Raw genomic sequence first — 25,652 nt, forward strand, 5'->3', positions numbered from 1 at the left:
CGAGTTTCTGGAGGAAAAATCCATTATGGGGTACAAGCCATGATGTGTATGCGCAACCTCCTGATTTTAGGAATGGGTTAAGTCAGAATGCCAGATGTAGGGGAGAGCACCAGGATGAGGTCTCTTGTTATCTGGTGGGCTCCCTGGGGCATTTGGTGGGCCGCTGTGAGATACAGGAAGCTGGACTAGATGGGCCTATGGACTGATCCAGTGGGGCTGTTCTTATGTTCTTATGAGCCTCTGCCAGCCGTCCCATTTTCCTCTCCTCATTGCAAGCATTGGCCCCTCACCGGCTCACCCCATCTAGCCCATTCCTGGTCATTCTAGACTCTTTCCTCGCCTGGCCCCTGCAATCCTCTTAGTTGCATAGGGTGGACATTGAACCAAGGGTCTTCTGCATACCTCACATGAGCTCTGCCTGTGAGCTCCGATTCCTCCTTTCCTTGGTTTTCTTCCCTGTTTTCTGTTGGTGTGTAGCCCTGATTCCTGACACAGCTGCTGTTCAGCTTGGGCCCACCTGGCTGTTCTTTTTCTGGACAGAAGAGAGGGAATAAACAGGTTTCTATTGCTAGGTAACCACTACCCACACTCTTCTATCAGTTCTGGCAAAATGTCTGAATGGCAGCAGAGATTGTGGGACTTGCAGTTCTCTCTGCAGCCCCATACTTGGGGTGGGAAAGGCTTTGCCCAGCAGTTAGGGTGAGCCATCTTTTGCAAACCTGGCTCCTCTTGTAGTCAGGCAGCTGAGCAGGTGCCACCTAGAAGCCTTCATTGGGTTCAGGGAGTTGCCCTGGGCTGTTAGTCCAAAGGGGCTTTCTCGATAGAGCACCCAGTCTCCCTGCAGTCAATGCAGACAGCCCACAACTACAACATCTCAGGTAGATGGCTGTCCAGCCTCTGCTGGAAGAACCCTGACAATGGAGAGTCTACCATCTTCCAAGGCACACTGCCAAATAGGTCTTTATCAGGAAGTACTTCCCAATGTTTAATTGAAATTCCCTTGTTGTAATTTAAACATTTGTCCAGGCCCCACCCTCTGGAGCAACAGAGAACAAACCCACTCTATCTCCCACTTGACAACCTCTCAGATATTTGTGGATAGTTATCGTGTTACCTCTTAGCCATCTCTTCTCCAAATTAAACATGTTTTCAGTAATGTGTACTAGATTATACTCACTTCCTTGTATCTGCAGTTCCAGTTCATCTTGTTCGTTTCTAAATGCATTGGTGTAAAGACACCTGAAGCCCCATTCCACCTCTCTATTTTGTCCCTCGTGTTGGCATTTCACATCCCCACAGTTCCAGTGTCTTCTATGTCACACGTTTCCCTTCTCTGATCTTCGGCATTGGTTAACCTTGAAGCATTGGTTAACCTTGGTTAATCTCTCCCCCCCCCGCCCCAATGTGGCTTAGTTTAAAGCCCTCCCAATCAGGCTCATGTGTTTCTTCCCAAATACAGTGCATCTCTCTCAGCTATATCAAGGTGCAGCCCATCTCTCTCTAGAAGACCGTCATCTTGGAAACTAGGAGACCAAATCCTCCTTCTTGGCACCATTTGTGATGCCATTCATGTACTTCCAGGATTCTTTGTTCCCTTTGCATACCACAACTCTTCCCCAGACGTACAACGAAAACACAATCTGTGTACCAAATTTTGTGCTTCCAGCTGGGATCTTCATAGTCCTTCATGATTTGTTTGAGGCTGTCACTGGCAGTGTCATTTGTTCCCACATGAATCAGCAGGAATAGGTGATTGTCATCAGCAGTGTTCCCTCTAAGGCTTGGGCACCAACCCTGGCCCACAGGCTGGATCCGGTGCCTGCCGCAATCCTTCCCCTGGTGAATGGAGTTTACTGTTCCACCTTGGGGCCTTTCTGTTGCACCACAGATCACCCCCAGCCTTTGTGCTGGCCAGCCATGTATGCCCAGAAATCCAGGTGCAAAGCCTGATGGGGCGACAGAACCTGGAAGCGACTGGTCAGTGTGAAGGTCAGGGGCAATCTGCAGTGCAACAGAGGCCCCTGCGTGGAACAGTGAGCTCTGACCTTTACTGGCATGCAGTAGTCTCCACTTTGGAACCACTGCTCTAAGGGGTCCACACCACTGTGCAGACTCCTTCCTTAGCTGCATAGCAGTGCTCAGCAATCCCATGCGTTGTTGTGAACCTCTGGAAATGTTGAGCTTAGAGTTGCGCGGAGCTCTGTTTTGAGCTGCGCAGCTTAGCTGGAATGCTAGTCATTGGGTCTGATGAGCCTTGGCTGTCACAGCCATCACCCTTGGGGTAGGGAAGGACCAGGGGAGATTCCCAAGCCAACCAGGATTTAACCCTCCTCCAACCTTACACCATCCTCCACAAACCCCCAAAAACAATGTTTTTTTTATTTAGCTTACTCCAAGCCCCAGGTCCTATTAACATGCAATTCCTTGGTCAATAATTGCACCCAATTTTTCATGTAAAAGATTTTTATTTTAAGGGAGTTTCAAGTACTCCAAAAGACATATTTACATGTATTACAGCAGCTAAAAACAAGAAACTAAAAAGAGGCTAAAATTACCATCATGCAGGTCTCTCAGCATTTTCAGTATAAAAGATGTTAACCCTCAGCTCCCTTCCTCCTGCTGTGTGTGAATTTTCAGGCACCCCCAGGTTTTATTCTCTAAATTACTGATGCACTACACCTGGGCAGCAAACACCCAACTTAATCCATCTTAAAGGGAAAGGCACTTGCCCCACCCCGTGACATTGGCAACTTCTCAGGCAGATCCCTGATTCTCACCCCAGGGTGACAGCACACCTCTTATGCTGATGTGTCTGGTTGGCATGTGGCAGCTTCTGACTCCACAGGGGCTTTTCAACCACTGCTATGTGCCTCTTCTTCTTTGTTGGGGCAGCAGGGATGGTCCTTTGTTGCTTTGGGGCTTCAGCACCCTCCACTGTGTTTGCCTCCAGTGGTCCCAAATCACAGAATCATACAATTGGAAGGAACCTACAAGGTCATCTAGTCCAACCCCCTACCTGTAGCAGGAAATCCTCCTAGAGCATCTCCATCTTGTTGAGTCTCTGCTTGAAGATCGCCAGTGAGGGAGAATCTACCATCTCCCTGGGCAATCTGTTCCACTGCTGAACTGCCCTTACTGTCAAGTATTCTTTCCTGATGTCCCACCAAAATCTCCTCTCTTGCAGTTTGTACCCATTTGATCTAGTTCTACTTTCAGAGGCAGTTGAGAACAAATTTATTGCTTCTTCCATATGACAGCCCTTCAGGTATTTGGAGAGTGCTATCATATCCCCTCTTAGCCTTCTCTTCTCCAGGCTGAACATACTAAGTTCCCTCAAACCCCCCTCCACCGGAAGGCCCTAGAAACAAATGTTCAGTTCCAGAACCACAGAGGGCTTTGCTGTCAGCCTTGTCCTTTGGGTGATATTACTCTTGCTTGTGCCTGTCTTTCTCCTTGATGGAAGCCTCTCAGTTCTGCTGCACTTCAAAGGAGCTTTCTCTGTTCTGTCCAGAAACTTCTACTTCTTGCATATATATATATTGAAGGATGGCTCGATATGCCTCCTTGCCATGCATATTCTCTAGAAGGGCCACCAGCTTGCACTTATTGCAATTTGGGCTTCAGTATTTATCAGCAGGAATGGGAACATGCCACAGTCTGTGCAAAACATGGTGTCTTCTTCCTGGTGGGCTTCATTCATCAGAATCTGCAATCCTAACCACACTTTCCAGAGAGTAAACCCCATTGAACAAAATATGACTTACTTCTGAGTAGACCTGGTTAGGCTTGTGCCCTGAGTCTGCAGAGTCTCTGAAATGATAACAGTCCCTGGCACTCTGTGCCACATTATTTTCTTCAGGTAAAGATTGGCCTCAAGGGACAACTGTGGGAGAGAGGTATATACAGGTGGAGCCTATTTATCTGCTCCCTGTTTGTTCTGTTCCCTGTCTCGGCGTGATTAAAAAAACGCGTTGTGCTAAATTTCATAGAGTTTGCAGCTGCAAACTGCAACTGCAACCTGACACTTCCGGATGGAAGGAAACTAAGGCAGCTGTTATCAGTCTCCTCCCCTCCATACTCGGCCCTCCCCGTTGCCAGCTGCCCAGCTTCTTTCACAGTTGGGATGCTGATAAAAGATAAAAGAGTCCAGCCCTATGCCTTTCTACTCAGAAGTAAGCCCTATTCCAGTCAGTGGGGCTTACTCCCAGGAAAGTATGGAGAGGATTGTAGGCTAAATCTCATGCTTTGCTTGGTGGGAAGGCTTGCTTGTGTCAGTGATAGCTTGCACCATGGGGGGGGTTTGCTTGTGTCGGCGATTGCCTGCACCATCTCAGTGGGGGGGGGATTTGGCAAACACTCCCTGGGTTTTTTAAAGCAATCCCCTCTGTTGCTACCACACCTGCCCCTATGTGACAGACAGAGAGCGAGAGCGAGCTCTACTTTGCTGCATGTGTTCTGGCTACAGAGATTTTTGACCCCCTCTTTGCTGGCTCAGGGGCTCCAGGAGTGTTACTGTTCCTTTGCAAGGGGAACCTCTTCCAGGGCTATTTCCCTGCCTGGGTGAGGCAGAGCCTTTTTGCAGTGTTTTGGGCTGCCTGGAAATGGAGTGAGATGCCAGCACAGGGCAAAGGAGGCAAAGGTGTGTGTGACTTTCGGTTCCCCCACAAATCCGCAGATAAAAAATCCATGGATAAATGGGATGCACCTGTATATATAAAAAATTCATATATATACAAAAAATTCAGAGCTGGTGCAAAGAGCAGGTACAAATTTGTTTTCCTTGTTTCCCTTGTACATCCCTAGCAGCCTTTGCTAATAAGAGAGTAACGTTGATTTGGTTATTTTAGCTAATTGCAAGGCACAGGGAGAGACATGCTTTTCCATGGTAATTATCTTGGATAAAAAGAAGAAAATTGCACCTTTAACCAATTTGCTTCCTAGCTCCTACTGGGCCGTGTTCTGTAGAGCCTGCAATGTAGTTGCCAGCACTTTGCCTTCAGAATCATGTGAATTTAAAGAAACTATAAAAAGGGGGAAGGTAAAAACAAACAACCAAAATAGGCAGGGATACTTTTGCACAGTGTTCTAGGGAAGGCTAGATCTTCATTTAGTGGTGTGTGGGGGTCCAGTGAGCTAATCCTGAGCTTTGGGATAGTGGTTGGTGTTCTGAAACTGCTCCCCTAACACAGATCTTGCAACTTGTCTAACATTCAAAAAGCTGGAAAGAATATTTCAAGTGTGCCAATTCCAGTTCCTATGAATGTTTTCAAAACCCATGGCCAGGTGGTTTTTTTAGACAAATCTGAATACTGGAGGCTCCTGTGTACCAGGATTCACATGTCTCCATTTTTGCCCCCCAGCCCTGGACAGAAAGGGGGCAGCTGTGGATGCTTTGTTTCTAGCAGGATGCTGGAGCCCTCCCTCTCAGATCCAAGGAAATCACCCCAGCCTTCCTATCCCCTCCTGGACCATGTTACCCATCAGAAAATCCCAGCATGAAAGGCTGGGCTTGGGAAGGTGGGCTCATGGCCAGGGCCTTTCCATTCAGCCCCTTGTTTGTTCCATATGGCAGTCCATGGGGTCTCTCCACCCCTACTTTCCTGACTGTCATACTAATGGGCAGTTGGGCGGTGGTCCAGGTTTCTCCAGCAAGTTGTCTTTTGTGCTTGGATTGCTCTGGAATATGCCCATGACATTCTGCTCAGCGTTGGCTCAGCATTTGGGGCCTTTGTTCATTTTTGGATGTTGCAATTCAGGAGAGATTTTGGTCATGTATAGCCAAGAATGAGAGAGCTGCTTCTTCATGGTGAAGTCATGGGTACACCTGTGAATCCTGTGTCTGCATGTGTCTTTCCACAGCTTTGATGGTGAAGGAGGGCATCAGTAAGGTGAACAGGCCAATGCGGTCATTCAACAACTGTGTGTATGCCTGCAGCAGGGGACCCTGCCTTGAGGAAGAAGCTCCTTTGCTGCTGTTTTCGTACATGATCTTAGGCAAACGTAGAAGGAATGTAGTGGAGACCAGTGGGGAAGGAAGTTCTGTGAGGGCAAGTGGAAGGAACTAGGTGCATGTTAAGCTGAAATGTGGTGAGGGGGCTGGGAAAGATCCCAGCCTGAGACCCTGCTAAATGTCTGGGCATCTCTAAACGAGATAATCTGGTCTATCTTTACAGCCCTGTGATTCTCCTGTTTTGCAAACTGGCTTTCTTGGGCTTGAGAACAGAACATGGTGCAGAACAAAGTATATGTTCACACATTGAAATGCTTTACTTGTCCATTATAGCAGGTCTCCCTTGGTTGAAACTAATGAATGAAATGATCTGCTTGAAATGTATTTTCTGAAAGGAGCTTTGTTGTAGCAGCTCACCTGTCCTCTGTGATCCACTCTGGTATTACTAGATTGTTGAGAATACTTTGATTACTCTTCACCAAAGTCAACAGGGTCTCTCTCCAGGTGCTACAAACAAGATCTCAACTGCAGAGAGCTCTTCAGCATTTTAACATGGCAAAAATAAATAACGACAGTCTGTAATGTTTACTTGTGTTGATATCTCTTTCATGATGGATGGCTAGAGTGGGATAATTGTCCATGTAGGTGAGCAATTAATTATCTTTGCTTTTAGCTGATGCTTTGGGGGAAGAGGCCAGGAGTAGCCCATGCTTATTTTTAAGATCTTTGTCTTCACTTCTGGAAGCAAAGAGAGGCAGGACTCATGTTGTTGACAGAAGAAAGGTAACAGTGTCTTCTGCTGAGACCTGGGCTTCCTTGACAATGCTATGAGGATTCTGTGTCTGCAGAAACTGGGGAAGGTCACACCAATTCACAAATAGGGCACAAACTACAAGGATGCTTTTTGAGTATGTCCTGTTGACATGGGTGGGAGTTACTCAAGAGCATGGGTGTAAAGTAACTGGCAACACAGGCAGTGGTGGATATTGTACAGGTATATTGTTAGTGTGTGAGTTTTGACTCAAAGTGTAGCCAAATCTGTAAGCCAAATCTGGGCCAAGAACCCAGCCAAGATGGTTCATGTACTGGACCCCTTGTATTGCTGGGCTGGCTTGATAGGCTTATCTGAAAGGACACTCATGGATATGGTTCTCACATAAGAACATAATGTAAGAAGAAATGTAAGAAGGTGATACGGGAGGCCAAGCAAGACTATGAGGAACACATGGCCAGCAACATTAAGGGGAATAATAAAAGCTTCTTCAAATATGTTAGAAGCAGGAAACCCGCCAGAGAAGCGGTTGGCCCTCTGGATGGTGAGGGAGGGAAAGGGGAGATAAAAGGAGACTTAGAGATGGCAGAGAAATTAAATGAGTTCTTTGCATCTGTCTTCACGGCAGAGGACCTCGGGCAGATACCGCTGCCTGAACGGCCCCTCCTGACCGAGGAGTTAAGTCAGATAGAGGTTAAAAGAGGTTTCAGACCTCATTGATAAATTAAAGATCAATAAGTCACCAGGCCCTGATGGCATCCACCCAAGAGTTATTAAGGAATTGAAGAATGAAGTTGCAGATCTCTTGACTAAAATATGCAACTTGTCCCTCAAAACAGCCACAGTGCCAGAAGATTGGAGGATAGCAAATGTCACACTGATCTTTAAAAAGGGAAAGAGAGGGGACCCGGGAAACTATAGGCCGGTCAGCCTAACATCCATACCGGGTAAGATGGTGGAATGCCTCATCAAAGATAGAATCTCAAAACACATAGACGAACAGGCCTTGCTGAAGGAGAATCAGCATGGCTTCTGTAAGGGTAAGTCTTGCCTCATGAACCTTTTAGAATTCTTTGAAAAGGTCAACAGGCATGTGGATGCGGGAGAACCCGTGGACATTATATATCTGGACTTTCAGAAGGCGTTTGACACGGTCCCTCACCAAAGGCTACTGAAAAAACTCCACAGTCAGGGAATTAGAGGACAGGTCCTCTCGTGGATTGAGAACTGGTTGGAGGCCAGGAAGCAGAGAGTGGGTGTCAATGGGCAATTTTCACAATGGAGAGAAGTGAAAAGCGGTGTGCCCCAAGGATCTGTCCTGGGACCGGTGCTTTTCAACCTCTTCATAAATGAGCCATGCTTTTCAAAGGACTCAGGTGGGGAGAGTCTGCCTCACCTGCTTCCCTACCCACTGCATGTCCCTGGTACCAAGGAAAGGGGACTAACAACCAGGGGACATCCAGGGCTGAGAGCCCAAGACGGACAGCACCAGTGGCTTTTGAGAACCGAGAGCTTGAGTGAGAGAAGGAAGGGAGGGAGGCAGTTGGCCTCTTAGAGCGAGAGCCTGCTTGACAGACACCTCCTGCTGGCTTGCAGAAAGTGAGAGCCCTCAGCACTGCTTACTGTGCTGTTTTATATGCTGCTAATGTGAGTTGTGGGTGTGGCTACCAGACTTAATGCCTAGGTACAATGACTAGCGGTTGGGACACCTGGACCAACTGCCGTTTGGAAAGGGCGGGAAATTTTTCCCTCAGGGGGAAGAGAGTCACCTCTCTTGAAGCCCTCTACACACCCACCCCTTTGCACAAGTTTTCTGACTTAAACATTCACTCCAACAATGTATCTTTCTGCTGTTTATAGTGTTGTCTGCCACTAAATTTACACACCTGCTTCCCAATGTTAAAATGTCACTTCCGTGTAGACTAGTGTTTCTCAAACTGTGGGTCGGCACTCACTAGGTGGGTCACAAGCCAATTTCAGGTGGGTCCCCATTCATTTCAGTATTTCATTTTAAATATATTAGACTTGATACAGGCCCAACAATGAGGCCTCAGAGTTCAGAAGTGGGGAGGCGGTTGCTTGACCTGTCATCTTGCTTCACCTGTCTCTTGGCTTGCCCCAGGGCAACCCTCAGGTAGCCTTCCAGAAACCTCTCATCATTGACCTCTCCCCATCACCAGGGTTGTGAAGGTTCATCTGGAGTTCTAAGACGGTACCCAGAATGGCAGGGCAAGTGGACACAAATGTGTCCCACGATTCTTAGAGTTCAGCAGTGGGGCCAATATCAATGCCCGTTTGATGTGGCACCAGCACAGTATTAGCTGATAATAAGAACAGAGTAACAGATGATGATGATGATGATAATAATAATACAGGTATTTATATACCACCTTTCTTGGTCGTCAGGTAGGTGGCAATTCTTCCCCTCGCACATAGCGAATTCGCTGACTGTATCCTGAGTTACAATGGTTACTGAGCCATTGGGGAACAGTGATCATGCTGCGATCCGTTTTGACGTGCACGTTGGGGGAAGAATACCAGGCAAATCTCTAACAAAAACCCTTGACTTCCGACGTGCAGACTTCCCTCAAATGAGGAGGCTGGTTAGAAGGAGGTTGAAAGGGAGGGTAAAAAGAGTCCAATCTCTCCAGAGTGCATGGAGGCTGCTTAAAACAACAGTAATAGAGGCCCAGCAGAGGTGTATACCGCAAAGAAAGAAGGGTTCCACTAAATCCAGGAGGGTGCCCACATGGCTAACCAGCCAAGTTAGAGAGGCTGTGAAGGGCAAGGAAGCTTCCTTCTGTAAATGGAAGTCTTGCCCTAATGAAGAGAATAAAAAGGAACATAAACTGTGGCAAAAGAAATGTAAGAAGGTGATACGGGAGGCCAAGCGAGACTATGAGGAACGCATGGCCAGCAACATTAAGGGGAATAATAAAAGCTTCTTCAAATATGTTAGAAGCAGGAAACCCGCCAGAGAAGCGGTTGGCCCTCTGGATGGTGAGGGAGGGAAAGGGGAGATAAAAGGAGACTTAGAGATGGCAGAGAAATTAAATGAGTTCTTTGCATCTGTCTTCACGGCAGAAGACCTCGGGCAGATACCGCTGCCCGAACGGCCCCTCCTAACCGAGGAGTTAAGTCAGATAGAGGTTAAAAGAGAAGATGTTTCAGACCTCATTGATAAATTAAAGATCAATAAGTCACCGGGCCCTGATGGCATACACCCAAGGGTTATTAAGGAATTGAAGAATGAAGTTGCAGATCTCTTGACCAAGGTATGCAACTTGTCCCTCAAAACGGCCACAGTGCCAGAAGATTGGAGGATAGCAAATGTCACGCCTATTTTTAAAAAGGGAAAGAGGGGGGACCCGGGAAACTATAGGCCGGTCAGCCTAACATCCATACCGGGTAAGATGGTGGAATGCCTCATCAAAGATAGGATCTCAAAACACATAGACAAACAGGCCTTGCTGAGGGAGAGTCAGCATGGCTTCTGTAAGGGTAAGTCTTGCCTCACAAACCTTATAGAATTCTTTGAAAAGGTCAACAGGCATGTGGATGCGGGAGAACCCGTGGACATTATATATCTGGACTTTCAGAAGGCGTTTGACACGGTCCCTCACCAAAGGCTACTGAAAAAACTCCACAGTCAGGGAATTAGAGGACAGGTCCTCTCGTGGATTGAGAACTGGTTGGAGGCCAGGAAGCAGAGAGTGGGTGTCAATGGGCAATTTTCACAATGGAGAGAGGTGAAAAGCGGTGTGCCCCAAGGATCTGTCCTGGGACCGGTGCTTTTCAACCTCTTCATAAATGACCTGGAGACAGGGTTGAGCAGTGAAGTGGCAAAGTTTGCAGATGACACCAAACTTTTCCGAGTGGTAAAGACCAGAAGTGATTGTGAGGAGCTCCAGAAGGATCTCTCCAGACTGGCAGAATGGGCAGCAAAATGGCAGATGCGCTTCAATGTCAGTAAGTGTAAAGTCATGCACATTGGGGCAAAAAATCAAAACTTTAGATATAGGCTGATGGGTTCTGAGCTGTCTGTGACAGATCAGGAGAGAGATCTTGGGGTGGTGGTGGACAGGTCGATGAAAGTGTCGACCCAATGTGCGGCGGCAGTGAAGAAGGCCAATTCTATGCTTGGGATCATTAGGAAGGGTATTGAGAACAAAACGGCTAGTATTATAATGCCGTTGTACAAATCGATGGTAAGGCCACACCTGGAGTATTGTGTCCAGTTCTGGTCGCCGCATCTCAAAAAAGACATAGTGTTAATGGAAAAGGTGCAAAAGAGAGCGACTAAGATGATTACGGGGCTGGGGCACCTTCCTTATGAGGAAAGGCTACAGCGTTTGGGCCTCTTCAGCCTAGAAAAGAGACACTTGAGGGGGGACATGATTGAGACATACAAAATTATGCAGGGGATGGACAGAGTGGATAGGGAGATGCTCTTTACACTCTCACATAATACCAGAACCAGGGGACATCCACTAAAATTGAGTGTTGGGCGGGTTAGGACAGACAAAAGAAAATATTTCTTTACTCAGCGCGTGGTTGGTCTGTGGAACTCCTTGCCACAGGATGTGGTGCTGGCGTCTAGCCTAGACGCCTTTAAAAGGGGATTGGACGAGTTTCTGGAGGAAAAATCCATTATGGGGTACAAGCCATGATGTGTATGCGCAACCTCCTGATTTTAGGAATGGGTTAAGTCAGAATGCCAGATTTAGGGGAGAGCACCAGGATGAGGTCTCTTGTTATCTGGTGTGCTCCCTGGGGCATTTGGTGGGCCGCTGTGAGATACAGGAAGCTGGACTAGATGGGCCTATGGCCTGATCCAGTGGGGCTGTTCTTATGTTCTTATGTTCTTATCCAAAAGGTGCACTCATCATACAGCTGCAATTTGCTACTGCTGGAGCATACACTCAATGGCTGACTGGGGTTTGTGGCCATGTAATTTGTGAAACTGCTTGAAAGAACATGTGCAATGGTCATAAAGGAAGGATATACAGTGGTCTAAAGTAGCGGTCTCCAAACATTTTGGCCAGAGGGCCATGTGAAATATCTGGCACAGTGCTGATGGCTGGAAAAAATTTAAAATATATAATTTAAATAAATAAATTAGGGATGGGACTTAGAATGAATAAATGAATGAGTGGGCTCATTCACTCAGCCTCTCCAGCCCTCAGAACACCCTCCAGATGCAATCAGAGCACAGCTCTGGTCACGTTCAGTTGAGTGGGCCAGAGGCTTTCAGGAGACAAGAGGCTGGCCGTGGGCTGGATAGAGGCTTGCTGCAGGCTGCATTTGGCCACCGGGCCAGGGTTTGGAGGCCCCTGGTCTAAAGCCTGTGATGGAGAAGAAAGCCACGGCTGCTGATGCCTCTTGGAACAGGAAGTACATACAACCCCTGCTCCTCATGCAAGTAGTAATGCCCAAAGCTACCCTTAGTACAAGGCCTTTAAATTTCATAAGGCCTTACACCTAATGGTGAAGGAGGTGGAGTCCAGAAACCTTGCAAGTGAAACCAGTACTTGAGGGCGTGGATCAAAGTCTGCTCCTAATTATCTGCTCCTGTTGTGTCTGCTGGATCTCTTTGACTCTTGTAGAATCTCAGAATGCTTGCTGAAACCTGCTGCTTGAAGATTCTCTTGGGAAAAGCTTGTGTCCTGAGATCATTTTTGCATTTTCACAGGCCTGAGAAAGAAATCCCAACATTGTGACTGGAGAGAAACAAGAAGGAAAGACTGTGGCTCACCCAAGTACCTGCCTCCATTCATCTCCCTTCAAAGAATCCTTCAAGGAGAGAACTGGTATGTAGACCCTCTTCCCATGTCGTCTAGCCTCAGAACAGAGATCCTATCTCCCCCTGCTGCTTCCTCTTCCTCTCAACTCTTTATACGTCCTTACTGGGGATTATGTCAGACTGGCAATTTTTTGGCCAATGTGCTGCTGTCTGACACTATAGTTCTGGTTCACAGCACCTCATATCTGTTCTTTCCTGCTTCCTTTTCTGCTTCTTGGAGCCTCTTGAGTGACTTGCCAGGAATCTAAGCCATGCAGCAAGCCTTGGGATGCTCTGAGAAGCCAGAGAAGGAAACCCCGGGAGACATGACATGGACCAGCAGCTGATGGCTCACAGACCAGTTTGAGTTGCAGTGGCATAGAGGAACCTTACCTGATTGGTTTGGTTGTGGGAAATTGTTGCCATAAGATCTCAGTTTGCCAGCTGGTGATATTAAGAATTCCTGGTCAGTGGGTGGGACTAAGGACAGGGTTTTTTAGTAGCTAACAGGTATGCCAAACAGCAGAGCTTGGGACTTTCTGGTGAATCAGCAGGACGCAGCCTGGCTGCTTAGGATGTGGGCGCTAATAGACCAAACAAATCCCCCAACCCCCACTCAGAAATCAGGCTTAAGGGAAAAAAGGTACTGCTTGACACTAGCCTGAGGTGCAGGTGATGAACAGGCAAATAAAAAGACCTGGTTGTCTCAGCACTGTGAGTGAGATCTTGGTGATGAGGGAGGGGCTATAGCTCAGCAGTACATTGCAAGATGTTCTAGAGTCAGACCCTGGTAGCATCTTCTCTCTGAAGCATCAGACAGTAGGTGGAGGTGAGACAAGAATTATTTTCCCTGGACTCTTCTGGAAGCTTCATTTTGGGTGGGCTGTCAGGCACATGACACCCTGGACTGTGGGGAAGGGGCACCTCAGTCTTGTACAAGAAGGTCCCTGATTTGATCTTCAGGTAAGGCTGGGAAGGACTGTGGGTGGAATTCCTGGAGTGATGCTAACAGCATCGGCTGTGCTGAGCAAGATGGACTCAAAGTGGCAGCTTCCTATTTCCAGAATACAACAGGGTCTTTCCCAGCCCTGCCTGACATTGCCAGGAATTGTGCCAAGGACCTTCGTGGACTAGACAGAGTGGTGGACCGTCCCCAGTTTTCCTCTCAGCTCTGGCAAGAGGCCTCACTTGGTGGATGGTATTCAGTTCATGGCTTTGGGGTTTGGTGGTAGGGTTGCCACCTGGTAGGTGCTCAGGCAACAAGCAACAGGATGGGTGGTTGTCTGGCAGATGTCTTCCCTCAGGAAGTTGCCCAAACTGATGGACAGAAGCAGCAGTGCTCTGTTTATTTGGAGGGAAAGGTGGTGTACGTGTGTCACTTTTGAGAACCATGTGGGGATTAATTGTACTTACTGGTAAAAGTCCCAGACATATGCGTGCACATTTTAGCCTCCAGCCTCTCCCTTTCACTTGTGAAATATGAAGGATCTCATGCTTTTTTCCTTCTGCCTCCTCCTTTACACTGCCTCCTACTCCCCAGATTGTCTCTGTTGTTGGACTAAGCCCCAAGCCCTGCAGTACATCACAAGGTCAGTTTTTGAGCAGATTATGGCCATATATGGCCACAGCTTGAGTCTTCTGCCCATTGCAAAAAGAACCAATAAGTTTTTTGTCTGTGGTTTATTTTTCTCATTTAAATCCAATCTGCCCTCACAATCTCAGCTTCTATTAGCCACATTCCAGTTTGGAATGACCAGATTGCACATTCTTTAGCTTCGGGTCTAAAGGGGTCTTTTTGCACTGGAATAGCTATTTGGCTTCCTCACCCAGCCAAAAGGGGCTGTAAAGATTGCAGTTGCTTCAAAATTCACCACCCCAGGTGCAGAGATGGGTAGAAGCAAAGAGTTTCCTTCAGGGGAGGTTCTTCCTCCACCAGAGGAGAATCACTGGCTCCTGTTGGGAGAGCGGAGTTTTATGGATCACTGTTGGGGGAGGGCACCTGTTGAGTTTTAAATTTAACAATTTTGTGCAAGAGATTGGGCTATGGAGGGATGGCCTTTAGTGAGTCAAGGCTCTAGGCTCACATCCTGCTCGGCTATTAACACCAGCATGTTGATAAAAAAGGCACAAAAGCAGTTATATTTTCTGAGGAAGCTTGGAGGTTAAATTTGCCACAGCAGCTGCTTGTGTCTTACTATCGTTGCACCATTGAGAATGTCCTAGCCTATGATACCTTGGTGTGGTACGGAAATTACTCTGCAGGGGACAAAAAAGCTCTGCAGAGAATTATTAAGATCGCGCAGGACATCATCAACCTTCATCTACCAGCTTTGGAGGACATCTATACATCTCACTGTCTGCAGAAGAGAGTCCCCTTCCATCCGGCTCATAAGTTCTTTGAACGGTTGCCTTCGGGTGGACGATACAGAACTATGAGAGCAGCACCACACGACTCCTGAACAGTTTTTATCCCACAGCCATAATTACGTTGACTAAGGCGATTTAGTTGTTGCCATGCTCCTGGGCATTATGTTCTGTTATACTGTTTTTATATTATGATGCATATTGTATAGAATGCGGGTGAGTGTGTAGAGTGTGATTGTTGGAATTGTAGTATATATTTATGCTTGTATCTCTAAGGTGCATAAATTTCGTTGTGCTGCAGCACAATGACAATAAAGTTACTACTACTACTACTACTACTACTACTACTACTACTACTACTACAACAAATTATCTGTGGCCACCTTGGCTGTCGTTGTCCCTTGTTTATTTACAGAAGATCAGCTGAGACTGGGCCAGTGCCTGCTTTTTGGATATTTGTGAAGATACCCTTTTTGCACCTTGAAAACAGTCCATACCATTTCAGGTCCTGGTGCTGCAGTGATACTTTTTTCTCCCAACAAATTTCACTTTTTGGAATCAGCATCATCAGAAGGGATCTCTCACTATTTTCTGTGGAATCCTGGGGCTCCTCTCAAACTCATCAATGAGGAATTCAGGAATGACTGACCAGCCCCCCTGAAAGACCGCTTGCCCAGTCTTCCTCTGCGATGGCAGCATGTTTGCATGGCTCTCCAGTTCATGTCTGGGGACAGGCCAGCTCAGTTTGATGAGCCTGGCTGACTGGAGGCCTGAGGCAGCCCACTGGATGTGGATCTACAAGAGACAAGGATTCCATAGTGCAGGGTCCTCAGCAATTTGGGTAGAGTTCAATGAGGGTCAAATTTGAAAACTGCTGACTTCTGGGAAGGAAGTCTTATAGGGCAGGGGTAGAGCACGGAGTGTGTTATTCTGGCCCTGCTCCTTGTTTTAGCAGAATGCAATGGGTCCTACCATATCCTTGAGGCCTCTGTCTGTTTTCTTCTTTAAAAAAAAATTAGTAGCTGCTAGAGTGGGAATAGAAGTGGGGAAATGGGATGAGTTGCAAAAGGGTGTATTTAACCCCTTCCCTCCTTGCTGCCCTCCTTTCACCACTTCTGTTAATGGAAACTTCCTTTCCAAGGCAAATAGGATCTGTGCATATGCTGATTTTTATCAGGACAGCAGGGAAGGAAGAAACCCCCCCCCCCCAGCCCAACCATTCCACAGTGCTGATCCAGCTTCATTTTTAGTGGTAGCACTGGTGGACTGATAATAGTAGTGACAGGGGTCCTCATGGTGTGTTTAGTATCATGTGTAGTTTGACTCTTAACTTGCATCACATTTCTTTTACCATCACAAGTTAATGCTGGGATTAGGTACAGTTCTGTAGGGTGGCAGAATGCAACCTTCCATGCTTGCACATTGTGGACTGTTGCAACAGGGATAGGGATTTTTAAAACTGCAAATATATTTCTAGTCCTCATTTCATGGAGTAACATTTGCAAAGTCCAGTTCAGCTGGTCTGAGCACTTCAGAAGAATCTGCCCCAAGTTCTGTATGTCTCAGAATTCTGTTAGAAGATCCAAGTCTGTTGTAGAATGAGTTGGAATCTTTTATTTGTTGCCCACGTGCATGTTGGTGTGCAGATGTTGTAGTCCCTGTGTCTTTAACTTGTAGCGATGGTGCAGTATGAGATGTTGGTTTATAAAGCACAGAAAAGTGGAATTACAGGGTGTGGCTTGGGGAGGGCCTATGTCAGAGCATGTACCTTGTATTCAAAAGGTCCTGGGCTAATTTTCCAGTAGCTCTGATTGCAAAGGACCTTTGGAGAGAGAGGGAGAAGGGTAAACCAATACTAATGGATACTATTGGGTGGATAAACACCCAATCTCATCCCATTTTCAACAGTGGCCAGTCAGCCAGATACTTTCAAGAAGCCCACAAAAAGATCTGATGGTAGCTGGTATTCAGAGGCATGATGTTTTTGAATAGTATGACTGACATATGTTTTTGAATATTATTCAGATGTAATTTGAACATTGGCTGTGTTCAGGACTGTCACCACTGCCTGCAGTTGGCAAGCTGCCAATATGCAGGACCACCTGTGTGGGGAAGAAGGTGGGGAGTCCTGCTAGAGCAGTCAGCAGTCAGCAGCAGTCAGCAAGGCAAGGCAACTACCTGCACCAGGGTGAAAATGGATGAGGGTGGTGATGGATAGCTTGGGGACACTGTGGGGGATGCAAGAGGACATGGCAGCTCTCTTCTGGGGAAAGCATGATCTCACAAGAGGCCTTGGTCCTCTTGCATGACTGTGTGATTAGCAGAGCTGTAGGTCAGACATGGGGAGTTAGTGCTGAGGAGGACCACTGGCTGGCATGACTGAAGGGTTAGCCTCCTGGAGAGGGGCAAGTCCAAGGTGAATCTGCTGGCAGTGAGGAGGAGGAGACGGACGCTGTAAGCCCCCCTTCCCTTGGCTAGCACTCTGGGGAAGCTGGTGATCCTTGTGAGGTAGAGGCCTGCAGGCAGGCAGGCAACTCTGTGCACTGATCAAGGCTCCCATAGATTTGTCTAGTCCTTTTTACAGCTAGCTGGTGCTTGCGGTCAACCCTCCAGTTTTCATTGCCTTCATGATCTTTGCCTGGGGCTTCTTTTTCTCCGAGGATTCCCTTTTAAGGGGGATCAGTAACTGCCTTTGAGTTTTCCAGGAAGCTGCTGGCTTTCTGTGGACTGTCATATCAGAAGGGTGAAGTGCCTGGACCGTATGCAACTGGGAGTTAATAATTGACCCAGGCGGGGAATTCTGTCTCTGGAGGCCAAAGACGCGTGATTTTTCTGACATCCTTTTGTAGCTGTGGGCTCCATATTTGGAAATGTTTACCCGTGCACCGATCTATTGGAAGGGGAGGGGTGGTGACTCAGGGCCTGGGGGAAGCAAGATATGAATTCCTGTAGTCAGGATAAGCATTTTTTCCCCTCTTTCTCTCTTCCTTTTTCCTCTGGTTGTGCTCAGTTTCAGAACTCTCTCATTCCTGGAGCTGGTTCTCAGTTTTTTCTGCTGTAGGACAGAGTGTCCCCTGGGACGGGAGAGGAGCCAAAGTCTGGTGAGTACGTGCTTATTGGCGTAGCAGATGGGCTGGTGTGGCGCTGGCCGTTTGTTTGGTTAGAAGAGTTGCATCAAGCCACGTGTGTTTGGTTAGGGAGGAGGCCAGCAGTGTGGGGTCCTGCAGGGCAGACACAGGAGGTCCCAGCAAGTCTTTTGGGACGCTTGGTGCTGCAAGACTTGGGGCCCTGCATGGAATTGATTGTGGGCATCTTCCGGGTAGTGAGGCCTCTTGCAGGACATTTCATGCTCCTTCTAGCATTTGAGGTGGATCCATTCCGTAGCCTCTACAACATCTAACATGTGCATGTGCCCCATTTATGGGGCTGTTTACGCTGCAGGTTTTTTCAGTGCCTTAGTTAATATTTGCTTCTGGTCCACTGGGGAACTGAGGAAACAGAGACTTAACTGAGAAGAGTATTGTCTCCTCATTTCCACTGTCATTTTGTTGTCTGTCTTGGTTTTAATTTTTCTTCTTCTTTCCTTTGATGTACCATTAAAAAACAAAACAAAACCTGTCTGATACTGGACCTTCTGGAGTCTTCCACCTTATCATCTTTTCCTGAAAAGAAACTGCATTGCAGTTGGGAGAGTTTTAGTTAGCACTAAAAACCCAAAATTAATCTGTGTCCTAGTTCACTTTGGGAAATGGAAATGTGTGGGCTTTTTTTTTTCTTTCTTTCTTTTTTTTGAAATTCAGTAGGATTTCTGTGACTTTGCTTGACAGCACATTGAGAAACAAAGAAAGATCTTATTCACACAGTGTGCTTCTCACTTATGAAATTTGTTGCCACAAGATCTGTTGGTGGCAGCAGTAATTTGCTGCTGTGTTTTTAAAGACTGTTAGACAAATGTGTTCATCAGCAATTATTAGCCATGATAGGTATGTGGAACCTCCATATTCAGGGGTAGGCTGCCATTGAATGTAAGCCACTTTGGATAGCAAACAACTGGGAAGAGCTGTTGTCTTCACTCCCCCCCCACCCCCTGTGGGCTTCACTGAAACACTGACTGTGCACTGTTGAAAGCAGGACATTAGGCTTGTTGGATTTGGGGGCTGATGCAACAGGACTGTTCTTGTGTCTTTAACAGTAAACTTTTCCTCCAGACTTTCCTCCAGACTGAAACTGGCTTAACTGTTGCAGCACCCCTTGCCCCAAGGAACCTTGGGAAGTGTAGTTCTGTGAGAGGCTAAAATTCTCTTACACAGAAGTTGCAGAGTTCTCAAAAAGCTACAACTGCCAGGTTCACCAGGGGAGGGAAAAAGCAAAGCTAGTTAAACAGGTTTATAGTTTTCAGTGCAGTTGCAGACACACATTTGACCTGCTGAGACTGGCGCCAGTTACTTGGGTGCCAGAGAGCGAGATAAATCCATGCTACTTCCTCCCACACTCGCTCCATAAGCCTCTGTGTTGTCCAGACGGTGGTGTAGCTGGAGGGGGGCAGAGCACTAAGGCTGGCAGCGAGGCGGGCAAGCGGCCCCTCCCTTTGGAGCCATTCCCGGCGGGGGGAGCAAAACGGAGCCGTATGGCTCCATTTTGCTCCCCCCACCGGGAATGGCTCCGAAGGGAGGGGCCACTTGCCCGCCCCGCTGCCAGCCTTAGTGCTCTGCCCCCCTCCAGCTACACCACTGTGTCCAGCTTTAGCCCTTCTGGTTAACTGTTCACTGCTCTTCTACTCCTCACTGGGTGTTCTGCTGATCCCTGAAATGGGAGGAAAGAGACCAGTCGTGGTTATCCATCAGCAACTTCTCAGTTTCTGGCTTTTGCTTTCAAAAGTTCTGACACCTTGCCCTGGAATGCTTCTGAGTACATGCAGGGTACAAAGTTCCTTCCCCCATCTCTCTTGAAAGGAGACCTAAAGTGTCGACAGTTTTCTACTTCAGGGCCCTGCTGGGTAGGCAGGGCCTTCTCAGTATTAATGCTAACTGTGTGGCATCGCACGCCGTGGCATTTTATTAGCACTTAGCGTTTGTTGAGTGTTGTTTTTCCACTTTGGAAAGGGTATTTGATAAATAGCAGAATACTGGAGCTATGCGTAAAAATGAGTGATTTTGCAGTGCCCAACGAGATGTCTAGGTTTATAGCACAGAAAGAAGCTCTGTGGTCAGTTAATGGAGCCACGGGTGGCTGAGTGCTAGTATAAGTCATGTGTGGGAATAGTGTGGCTAGAAAGAGCTGCAGTGTTCAGCTCCCAGCTGCCAGTCCTTTGGAGAAGGCATCAGGAAAACTCACAACAGCTGATGATGATCTGGTGGGGTTGCACCTGTACAAGCGCCTTTGACTTCTGTTTTCATAGACATTGAATGTAGACCTTCCTCCTTAAGGTTGCAGGTCACGTTGTCTGGTGACATAAGTCTTTTCAGGTGTTCATCTTGTCCTATCCTACCAGCACATGATGAAGGCAGGTGAGTCTCCTTGGGCAGAGCATTGTACTACCTAGTGCTACAGCTGAGCAGTCCAGTTACTGTGCGGCCTTCCACCAGACTGCAGCTGACAGGGGAAACAGACCAGGATGTCTGGGACTGATTAGTGTCCCATGGCAGTTCTTGAGGTGGGCAGTTAGGTCAGGCTGTGAGTGGGGACTTGCCTAGTTGGACATCTGGGCCTTGGCCTCTTTTGTTCATGCCAGCCTTCTGTCTATGGAACCACACTGGCTGTTGATCCTAATTAGCACTTGAAGTGCAGTGAGTACCAGAGTGCCTGTGCGTGCTTTTTTTCATTTTCTGTGCAGATGGATTTTTTCCCCTACAAGTGCCTGAGCCTGAGTGCTAGCAGGCCATCATCAATGGTGCCTGCAATTGCCTCGTCTTCTGATTGCGGGCCGACAGCAGTAATCACAGTGTTTATGCTTCTAGCTGTTCCTGCTCTTTAATCCCTTTGTATGATCCGACCAAAGCTTCCCTCGGGGTCTTAAGATGAAGGCCCTAAGTGTACAATAGGTGTTTTATTTATCATCTCCCCTCTACCAGACGGAGGCACAAACACTTCTGGAAGAGTTTCCTGGGAAACGGCAGTGCACAGCAGATCTTTGCTAACTTGTGGTGCGGCTTGTGGTTCAGGTTGCAAGGGGGGCTGGTTCGTCCAAGCTGTCGTGGTCCCTGGCCTGCTAAGGGGGTTTCAGCTGCTGGCGGCTGTTGGCTGTCCAGTTCCAACAAGCATCTTTCCTCCTGCATGTTGCACACCCATGAGATTCAGAACAGAAAAAAGAAAGTCCTTCTTCCAACAGTTGCTCCCTAGGATGTGGGGCTGGCCCTGAGTTTGATGGCTTTAAAGGGGGAGTCAGTCAGATACGTGAAGGAGGAGGACGAGAACACTGTCACTGGCTGTTAAACATGATGCTAAATGGAATCTCCCTCTCCAGAGGCAGCGTATCTTTGGATACCTGTGGCTTGAGGAGCGAACAGTGGAGAAGAGCTCTTGCTTATGCTGTGAGTACAGGTGGAAGTTAGCTGCTTGCAGTCCTGCTGGGAAAGATAGCCAGACCTTTGGCTTGATATGGCAGGGTTTTCTTCCACCTGAAGAAAACATGTCCTTGTAGATGCCTGTCCTCTCCACAGACCTGATTGGCTCAGTACTAGATGCTTACAGGGCACAGTGACAGAGTACTGCAGCAGCTGCACATTTGGGCCTTGTCTGAAGCAGGGTTCTGAGCATCCTTCTGTATTAGCAAGAGAACATGAGAAGCAGCTGCTGGTCCATCTGGTCCAGTATTGGGCTCTTTACCTGGCAGCAGCCATTTTCCAATGTGAAATGGCGTCTGGAGATAGCAGGGGTTGTACCTGGAGCCTTCTGCCTACATGTGATGTCCTCTCCCCTGTGAGCTGTGGGCCCTCCCTAGAGGGCTTGGTTGAGCAGTGCTTCCAAACTTGTGATGGCTGAGCCATGTCACTGTTCTGGTTTCAGACTGAGACTTGTACCTTGTTCCTACCCTTCTGCCTTTCCTTAACTAAACATGTGGCAGAGCTACAACTGGGGCAGGTTGGCCCTGTCCCCTGGCCTCCATGTGTTCAGCCGAAGGTGAAACGGGGATGTACATGTACACCACTTGTGCACATGAATGGAATTCTTGTGCCCAGTCTTGTGTGCAACCCCTGTACTGTAGTCACCATTCTCTTTGGCATGGGGCCAGGTGGTGGGGTTCTCCTAACCTTCTGCATGTGGACAATAAAGTGTGAACAGAACTAGGACTCATCCTGAGCATCTAATTTACAGAGACTGTGTTGAGATGGCCACAGAATTGCCTGCCTGGAGAGGAAACCACCTGCTGTGTCTCTATATGAGTTGCCACTCTGATGTGCTACCCTGTTTGAAGGGAGTCCTGGCGCAGTGACTCTCACAGAAAGAGATGGATAGAATTGCAGGTGTGGAACTTAAATTGAATTCAATTGAAACTGAATATTGAAATACTCTTTCAATATTCCAGTACAGAGGCCTGGAGAGCAATTTACGTTGATGTTGGCATTAAGTGGCTTTGGACCTACTAACATTTCCCATGACATGTTTGATGTTTTTTTAACAATTTGGAGTCAGGAGAGCTGTAGAATTGCCACCTTAGGCCAGTTCATTTATTTAGGCTAGATTTATTCATTTTTGTTCCCCACAAATGTGGGTGCATCTCTCTGAGGTTTGTGGTTTTACAATACAGGTCAAGTCTAGGGTGAGCCCCAATCACCTGGATATCATCTGTGAGGGACCATGAGTTAAGTTGCAGGAGATCAGTGGCTTGCAAACCGGGAGAGGCGACAAGAGGAGTGTAGCTGCCTTTTCCTTGATTGGTGAAAGACTGCAAAAAAAAAAAAAAATCTGGTTTAACTGCAAACATTGCTCAGGACAGTCTTGGAATGTCGGTATTAATTATCACACTACTGCTAACAGCCCCCATAAAGGTATATGGCACTTAGCAAACAGTGGAAGGCCAGAAACACAGTCCTGGAAAATTTACAGCCTTCCAATTGATGAAATGGGCCAGCCAGCCAGGCAGAGAGCAATAATATTTCTGAACGCCTTAAGAGTGTGATCAGCAGGATTCCTACTACTAGCAGTTTTGAAAGAGGGCTGTGATGGACACGTTTCAGATAAAAGAGATAGGGTGTGTTTGCACAGACAGAGGAGTTGCAGGCCTGGTTCTTACAGAGGTGGTCAACCTGGCCACTTCTATTCGCCTATGAAGAAATAAAGGAGGGTGAACATCTTTTCAAATAATAATTTAATAAAAATAAAGGGATGAACCTGTGTCTGAGCTGTTCCACATCACTAAAATTAAGTGTTGGGAGAGTTGGAATAGACAGAAGAAAATATTTCTTTACCCAGTGTGTAACTAGTCTGTGGAACTCCTTGTCACAGGATGTGGTTATGGTGTCTGGCCTAGATGCCTTTCAAAAGGGATTGGACACATTTCTGGAGGAAAAATCCATTACAGGTTACAAGCCATGATGTGTATACGCAATCTCCTGATTTTAGAAGTGGGCTACCTCAGAATGCCAGGTGCAAGGGAGGGCACCAGGATGCAGGTCTCTTGTCTGGTGTGCTCCCTGCGGCATCTGGTGAGCCACTGTGAGATACAGGAAGCTGGACTAGGTGGGCCTTTGGCCTGATCTAGTGGGGCTCTTAGGCTCTTATCAAACTGTAGATGGGGATTCACCAGATGGAATGTTTCCCCCCATCCAAACAACAATAAAACAAATGAACACTCTCCATACCCTGCTCATAGGAAACAAGGTGTTGGGGAGAAGCTTATTTTTCAAACACGAATTTAGAAAAAAAAAAATTCTGATTCCAAGAGGTCTTTGAGTTCTTTGTCCAAGGCAACTTGCTCCTTTATGCTATGATTTATGCTTTGCAAGCAGAAGGTTGAATGTTTATTAAAGAATTTTTACCCCGCTTTTTTTTCCACATATTGGGGCACCCAAACATTATGCCACCCTTCCTCCAAGTTGCTCACTTCCTCCCCTTCTTCTGTCCTCCCCTTCTTCTGTACCTCCCCTTCTGTGAGGTAGGTTGGGCTGAGAGATAGTGACTGGCCCAAGTCAACCAAGTGACAGCAACTGTTACCCTGCACATGCCCAATCTCACCTGATCTTGGAAGCTAAGCAGGGTCAGGCTGGTTAGTACTTGGATGGGAGGTTGGTTGGTTGGCAACCTTCAGTCTCGAAAGACTATGGTATAAGCCTACAGCACCCGGTATTCCCAGGCGGTCTCCCATCTAAGTATTAACCGGGCCTGAGCCTGCTTAGCTTCCGAGATCAGATGAGATCAGGCATGTGCAGGGTAACAGTTGATGGGAGACCACCTGGGAATACTGGGTGCTGTAGGCTTATACCATAGTCTTTCGAGACTGAAGGTTGCCAACCAAGTCAACCAAGATGTTTCGTGGCTGCGTGGGGATTTGAAACTGGATCTTCCAGGTCTCAGTCCAACATCAGAACCACAACACCATCCAAGGTTCCAACATCTCCAGTTTTTAAAAGGATCGAGGGTTGGGAAAGGCCCCTTTGCCTGAGATCTAGAGAGCTGACATCAGTCAGAGGTTAGGGCTGCAATCCTTTGTATACTTTCCTGGGAAAAAGTTCCATTGTGTTCAATTACACTTCTGAGTAGACATTAACATTAACATTAACATTAACAGTATTTATATACCACTTTTCAACTAAAAGTTCACAAAGCGATTTACAGAGAAAAATCAAATAACTAAATGGCTCCCTGTCCCAAAAGGGCTCACAATCTAAAAAGATGCAAATGAATACCAGCAGACAGCCACTAGAACAGACAGTGCTGGGGTGAGGTGGGCCAGTTACTCTCCCCCTGCTAAAAAAAGGAGCACCCACTTGAAAAAGTGCCTCTTACCCAATTAGCAGGGGTTAGACACGCATAGGATTGTTCTATCAGTGGGCAGCCTGCTGGGTTCAGCCTCCCAGTGTTATACCAGAGGGCATATGGAAAGCTTCCAGTGCAGGAAGATGTTTTTATTTCTTGTTTCATTGCTCTTGCATTCTCTTGAAAGAGCAACCCTGAGGCCTTGGACACATTTCTTTTGACGCCAGCCTGTCCTTGGTGAAATGCCTGGTGCCTGCTGTTGTCTATCAGGGTCACTAGGCAGAGTAAACAGACTAAGGGCCCAATGCTGTTCAAATTTCCAGCACCGATGAAGCTGCAACACAGCCCTAAAGGAAGGGAACAACTGTTCCCTTATCTTGAGGAGGCCTCAGCGATTTCACCAGCACTACAAGATACAGCACACACCCTGTTGGCATGGCTTCATCTCTGCTGGAAAGTTGGGTAGGATTGAACCCAAAAAGAGGAGAGTTCATTGACACAATTCCCTTTCTGCAGAGTGTGCCATTGTTATAAAGGCACAAGCCAATGTAAACCTCCCACCCCACCCCCAAGGACAGTAACCTCCAGCAACAATTGGAACAAGGAAAGAGACTGGAACCCAGAAGAGATCATCAACTGCCAAATGACCCAGAAGACTTTGTCTACTTGCATGTTAATACAAATGTCATGTGTAGGTGCATTCCCCAGTATATCCCTTTGTATGGCCACCCCTGCCTCTCACCCCATGGGGAGTGCCCACATCCAAGGGGTGGGGACAAGATGTTTCTGGGGAAAATAGTCCAAATGACTGGCACTGCTGATGGATTCATAGAAGAGGGTTATGGGGGTTTAGACTTCCACGTGTTTGA

At 47.3% G+C, this 25,652-nt stretch overlaps 1 protein-coding gene across 2 annotated transcripts in view; it reads left to right on the plus strand.

The window, feature by feature from the left end:
- LPP (LIM domain containing preferred translocation partner in lipoma) overlaps positions 1-25,652 on the plus strand; it is a 313,546-nt gene that overhangs the window by 16,051 nt on the left and 271,843 nt on the right. Inside the window, exon 2 of one of the 2 annotated variants that reach the window (XM_066619985.1) lies at positions 12,415-12,532. The gene's annotated coding sequence lies outside the window, so the exon portion shown is untranslated. Of the gene's footprint in view, positions 1-12,414; positions 12,533-17,838; positions 17,970-25,652 lie in introns of those variants that run through there. The other variant, XM_066619987.1, reaches the window with a different exon arrangement.

Source organism: Tiliqua scincoides, chromosome 3 (genome assembly GCF_035046505.1).
Source record: "Tiliqua scincoides isolate rTilSci1 chromosome 3, rTilSci1.hap2, whole genome shotgun sequence".
In the NCBI taxonomy this organism is placed as follows: Eukaryota; Metazoa; Chordata; class Lepidosauria; order Squamata; family Scincidae; genus Tiliqua; species Tiliqua scincoides.